Here is a 7,119-nt window from a genome sequence, read left to right as displayed (position 1 = left end):
CTGGAGCAACTTTCAACGAAAGACTTTCAAATTCTCTTGAGGTTGCTGGATCAGTAGGGCGTTGTGCCCCTACTGATCCCAACCGTTTTCTTGGCGGTCCGCCTCGCTGTTGCGATTTCGCAACAACGTCGGACCCGCGACCGCTGCCATTTTTGGCATTCGGTCCATAATTACGTTCATACCTTTCGGTGTTGGGCGTGGCACTCATGAGCGTAGTTTTCTAACTTTTGACAGCATTGCATTTCTGCAATCGCTTGTTGCTCGAAAAGCGAGGTTTCACGCTTTCAACATAAGAGAGGTCCATAAGCTCTGGATTTCCGAGCTCGTGGCGTCTTGAAGGGCGATACGATGACGAACAAGATTGAGCCTGTCTCAAGCTAAAGTCCTCCTGTCCCGCTACGGATATTGCTTCTTCAAGTGTATCCACTTCCAAGCGGAACAAGCGGATCTTTACGGGACCATCCGTAAGACCTTGCATGAAACCCGTAATCAACGTGTATTCATGGACTGGGTTGTTTGTGATACAACTCGGTAAGAGTCTGATATGATGGGCATAAACGTGAACATCACGCTTGCCTTGCTTGAGTTTCAGAAGCTCTGATCGAGCTCTGGACTCAGCCCTTGGCGGTTCAAACGTATGCTTGACCCGGGCTTTAAAAGCCTCTAGCGATCTTATTTCATCGTCCAACTCGACGAACTGTCTTATGAGAGAGTCTTCTTCGACTCCTCTATACATAGAGATAGCAATCTTTAAGGTTTCGGGACGACGCATGTGCGTCATCCCAGCTTCAGGGGTCTGTATCTGTTGTAATCTCAACTGTTCTGCCTGTTGTGTGCCTTGCTAATTAAGCAAGGCTACCTTCTCCTTCGCCTTCGCCTTGTCAAGTTCATGTTGTATGAGCTTGGCGATGGCTGAATCGAGGGCACCTCTGCTTAATCCGGATAGCATAGCCAAAATAGCATCATTCCATACGGTTGAACTCATTCGTTGGACCGCGATCCTCTCTATGTCACTAAGAAAGAAGTAGCTATCACGCGAAACGTGATTCGTGTTTTTATTATCACAACATGTCCATGTTCGATGATAGAACTGTGGTCCTTGGACGAACTACAAAGTGCTACCAGGCGTAACGGGGCACCCCTTCTTGTACTGCTTCAGTACAAGTCCACTTCGCACTGCTTCAGTGCGAGTGGTGCCTCACGTCACTTCACGTGCACGAGTACATGCAGAGGAAGACTCTTTTTAAAACACTTGCTTTAAAGAGGGTTCATTAAAAACTGTATTAATGTAAATCAAGTTCTTCATTTTCTATCGTTTGGATACTAACTTAATTATATACTGATACAAAACATGTAAATAGAATCTTATCGGTCTCACTCTTTGCGCGCTTCCAGCGCTGACTGGACAGCGGAGCAAGTAGATATAATGGTCTATATCTACCAATGGATAAGCTTTTTGAATATTACTACGTAAAGTAATATTCTCCAAATCTTATATATACCTTTTAGATAATATATTAATTAACAGCCTTTATAGGTTAATTGCATGTAACGATACACCCCGTTACATAATGAGTATACGCGTGACAGCCACCAGGTAGATAGATATATGGTATCCGGAATTTAATTCAATGAAAGTATGGTATAGTATGCTTTTTAATTCAAACTATATGACTCGATTAATGAGGAGCGCTTCCTCGTGGACCGTTTCTTGAATCATCGCAATGCGAGAGGAGTTCGAGCGAGAAATCACGTTCGATGACACGGGTATATAAAGCTGGAAGACTCGCTCCCAACTGAAATTAGACGTTTCGGGTCTCGCCGATCAGTATGACTAGACCCCTCCTTGATTTCACAAAGAATATTGGAGAAATTGCGCTCTGCGCGCTTAAAGGAATTAAAAAATATCAAGTGCTGCAAGCATCTCATAAGAGAGGCCCACCCTCCAATGCAGTTCCCTTAGAGAGTATGCCTCCCTCAAAGCATGAACTGCGTTCTTGAAGCATCAGGGATATAGATTTCCAAAGAAATGTAAGACAACCCTCTCTCTAAAAAAATTGTGTAGCTTAAACCGCGCAATCGACTCAAGATCTCTTCCAAACCAGCCAGGTACTGTAACCAGTTTGTCTAGCCAGGTCTTGCGGCCTATACTTGTACATGCTGTCCAAAAACATCCTAAGCTTGAAACAAGGAATTCAATCCTTAAGACTCCTTCCAGTACTATCGATTTCGAAAGAAGGTATCGATGCAGAGCCTATCAGCGCAGTTGAAATGCCTTAACAGACCAACAAGTGCTTTCCTTTCGCAGATAGACTGAATTGTACTCCCTGGTAGCTGATAATAGTCGCTTGTGTAACTGATGATAATGGGTGGTGATGTAACGGGTGGCTATGTTATTTATCCATTAGAATTATTGTCTTGTTACCTCAATATAAAGTAATAACTGTGAATAATTATTTGTACTACTTCTTATTTATTCTTATATTAATTCAGATTTATTATTCTATTATAGGAAATCATACTTATGTAGTGATACGAGGTGTCCAGTTACGTAAATCTTATTTTTTATGAGGAGACATAGATAAAGAAGTACACATCATTAATAGTGGTCCATTGAACGGACAACAAATTGCTACTAGGTGTAACGGGGCACCCTTTGCTAGTACTGATAACAATTTTTTTTTGGTGATATCGACGCAATAAGACGTTAGTTCTAATAATTGGCTGATTTAAATTTAAATCAACCTCGCTAATCGTCATAGACACGATTGTGCGGAGCACAAGTAGGCGCCACACGTAGTTCTTTATTGATATAATAAGGTCAGTAGGAGATACTAGATCGTTACGTAGGAACTTAGTTTATAAATACATTATTTTTTTTTCCTTTTTCAAGGCCTTGGAATTAACCTTTGGTATCTAGTACTTCCTAGCTAATTAAAAACTTCCTCTGCACGTCGTGTACGTGAAGAAGTCGAGGAGCCCCACCTTCACTGTAATCAGTGTCGGTTGACCAATACTGTTATCAGTACTAGCAAAGGGTGCCCCGTTACACCTAGTAGCAATTTGTTGTCCGTTCAACGGACCACGCACGTTCCATCCAAATGGACATGTTGGATGATGAAGGTGGGAGCTTTCAATTCCTTCAAAAAGGCTATCACGCAACGCGTGAAAGGTTCCCTCATTTGGGTGACCTTTAATGGAGAGCGATCAAACGCATCAGGTTAGTCGTAGGCGAACCTGCCGTCAGCGCAATATTGTTCGCTTTTAAGAGACGAGCAAAATGCGGCTATAGCCGAGTTCATACAACACGAACTCGACGGGGTCCAAGAGGAAGTAGCCTTGTTTCACCAACAAGGTTCTCAAAACGCGGATGTGTTGTAAGAGCAGGGTGCTCAACTATTCGAGCTGTTGGCACAGCAGCATTTACATGCTGCTAGCATGCCGACAACTCCACGTCGACCCAAAAGCTGAAATAAGAAATCTCTAAGATTAAGGCAGTCGAAGACGACTCCCTTTTAAGATGGTTCATCGAATTAAACGACGCCATTGAAGCTTGCTGTATCAGTTATGATGCAACGAAAATGATATTTGGCATGTCCAACTTAGCCGAACGTGCCAAATCTTGGGCCTTGGGGCTCAAGCTTCACCCCCATTAGTTGTTGGGTCGTATGAGGTCTTAAGACCCGGCCCAGACAAACATTTGAGCCAACACGTGATGAAAACAGGACTCGAGTCGAGCTCCTGGATTTGAAGCAGGGTAAGCGTTGTGACCTTAACGCTAATGCCCAGCATACACGATGCCATCCACTGATGAACAGAAAAGGTTACTGTGTTTATGAATGGTCTTGTTGACGGTCCTGTTAAGACCCAGCTGTTCCGGCTTGAATTAGAGTCACTCGACCAAGCGATCTGTATAGCGGAACAGGAGAACTTCAGCCTTAAACAGGCTTCTGTCCACACTGGAGCTAATAGTCCTCCGAGACGATAACAAAACGGACGTCCAGAACCTATGGACCTCTCGAGTGTAGAGAGCGAGAATTCTCGCTCTCACACAAGCATTTGTGTTGGTGCCCCTGGTGATGAGGTTAATTTCATCACCTTGAAAATAAAAGTGTCAAATAAATTGCCACTTAAGTCCCTAGTCGATTGTGGGGCGTCAATCTATTTTATTCGACGCCAATCGCTAAAAGATCGCAGACTCAAATTTATTTAGCGCGAAATCCCTCTAACGAGGATGACAGTGCGCCTATCAACAGGCGCATCTGTAACAGTATATAAACGTGAAGTTGGTATCCATAAACGTTAAAGGGTAAATAGCAAGATGATGCTTTCATCGTACTTGGTTTGGATGACAATTTGATGTCATCCTTGGATTACCATGACTCAGAAGTACGAGCAATGCATAAATTGGCAGCATCAAGCCGTGATGATACCTGCCTTGTTTTTCGGAGGGTCATCTGATGAGTGTTTTGGAGCGTCCACAAGCGTTTGAACGTTTAGGAGTGATTGCGATGGCCTCACTTGAGGATTGCTCGTTTCATCGGCTGCACAAGACCTCAGTGTGAAAACCCATTACACTGTGGAGGAGATACCGACGGCTATGCACAAACACAGGCAGCGTCGAAGTTCGACCACTCAAAAAGTTGAGTGGTACAAAACAAGGCTGCTTGCTTGGAAAACAAAGTCCAAGAATAAATTCAAGCCTGTCTTTAAGTGACGGTGCGAAAGTCCTAGATCGACTGGAGAGTCGATCGTAGAGGATCTCGCTGTGGTTGCGCAAACACAACTAGAGATGTTTCGGAGGGATACCCCCCAAATAGAACTTGAGGAAATAAGTCCCCAAGAATCTGTGGGAATAAGTTTGCAGAAGAAAATGCTTTTAAAAATAAGTCACAAAAAGGAAATCAATTCATTAGTTGTCTTAGTGAACAATGGATCAAGTGCAGGCGCTTATACACTTGATCTAATAGCGCCTCCGAAGTTAAGCTCGGGGATAACTCAATTGCCAATTCATGAGCCGAAACGGTGCTTGCGCGATCTGCGAAGTGGCAAAGTCAAGCAGATCTGCGTACTTGTCACAGATGACAACTACGAGGCCAATATGTTTTCGGCAATAGTAATTCTTGAGAATGAACGGGTTCTCAGCAGCTCTACGATGGACGAAAGTTTCCTCGATGAGAAGACTCGGAAGGAACATTTACATCTTAATCCCGGGAGTCTTGAAGATGAATCCTTTACAAAAGGATTTGATCGAATATAGGGATGTATTCCATATATCCGTACCGTGTAAGGTGCCTAAGGATAAAGGCACTTGACACAAAATCGACCTAATACCAGGTTCGAAATACTGTGTCATGAAGCAGTGGCCATTGCCTCGTGAACTAGTTTTAGCGATCGACAACTTCTTTGCCGATCGCTTAGCAGCGGGACATGTGAGGGAAATAACTTCCCACATAGCTCTCCGACCTTCTGTGTGCGTAAAGCAACAGGAGGGTGGCAGATCATGCATGCGTTCAATAATTTTAAACGCTGCAACAATCCCGGCTCAAACGCTGATACCACGAAAGGACGTAATCATTGATGGCATGTCAAAGAGTGCTATATTTTCGTCAATGGGATCTGATGAATGAATTCTATCATATTCTAATGCGTGAACAGGATATCCCGCTCACAGCCGTAAGTACCCCAAGCGGAATGCTATGGGAGTGGCTAGTTATGCCACAGGGACTTATTAAACCAGTGTGACATTTAACAATGTGTAACCAATCTGTTGAGTTAGGGGTGGGATTTCGTACTGAGCTGTTTTGATGACGTCTTCTTTAATAGCAGAGCCATGTACGGAAAGTCGGAAATTGAAGTACATCGTATTCACATCTGAAATGTCGGAATGTCTTTACACTTATGCGTAAGCACAAGTTCTATGCAAATCTCAAGAAGATACAAATTCATGGGTGCATCGTGGGCAAACACGGTGTACGCCCGGTCCGGAAAGATAAAAGGCGATCACCGGCTGCCATGTGCCAGTTGATGTGAAGAGACTTTGAAAGTTCTTCGGCTTAGAGGCGTACTTACACAAGTACTCTCACGCAATCGCGCCGCAATGACAGTACATCTTTCTTTTTTGTTGGAGAAAATGTAAATTGGTCATGGAACGCTGATTGTCAGCGTTTCTATGAGGGTATCAAGCAAAACTTGATGCAATCGTGAATTCTGGCGATTGCGAACCAAGACAGACCATTACATGTGGTCTGTGACGCCAGCGATTCTGCATTCGGCTGTGCGTTAATGCAATATGACACAGACGGCGCAGAGCGCGTCGTCTGTTATCAATCGCGTCAGCGTCAACCAGCTGAACGCAACTATCCTGTGCATGAAAAGGAACTCCTTGCCATGAAATATGCACTGGCTAAGGTTAGGGTCTATCTCTTGGGAGATGGACCGTTCATTGTATATACGGACCATGCTTCATAACGCATGGCCGTAATCAGTCCACACCTCTCGCAAAGAATGGCAAGATGGTTTTCTTTACTCGCTAAGCATAACTTCTTCATGGAGTATACTTAACGTCGTCGTTGATGCCCTTCCGCGACGTCCCGATTTTGACCGGCTGCGCAAATCAACAGTGAGCCTAAGGCCATTGTTGCAACAATAAGTGTTCCGTCGTCAATAGTACTTGACTACGTTAAGAGAGCTCATCAAAAAGATAAGGCTCTTAAAGATTTAATTGATTACCTTAGAAATTTAGTCCATCAATTCTTAAAAGCACTGTCAAAATTGAACCGATCCTCAACAGATCGATGCACAACACGGAATGCATTACTGTACTATACAGCCATTGCTGGCGACATATCTGATGTTGTTATCATCACCCATAATGATTTGCGCTTACGCATCATGTATGAGTGCTACGATGCACCAATAAGCGTCATCGCGGACTTGACTAATTTTACGATAAGTCGCGACTTTCACTGGCCACGCCAGTATGAATTTGTCCGCAAGTACATACCTGATTCAGAAGTTTGTCAACGAATAAAGCCCAGTGCGTCATTCGGTGCTCCGTTACAATCACTGCCTGTTCCAACAGAGTGTTGGCAGTTCGTGTCTATAGACTTCGTCTTC

Source organism: Bremia lactucae, linkage group LG6 (assembly GCF_004359215.1).
Source record: "Bremia lactucae strain SF5 linkage group LG6, whole genome shotgun sequence".
Classification (NCBI taxonomy): domain Eukaryota; phylum Oomycota; class Peronosporomycetes; order Peronosporales; family Peronosporaceae; genus Bremia; species Bremia lactucae.
Note: the sequence above shows the minus strand (reverse complement) of the source record.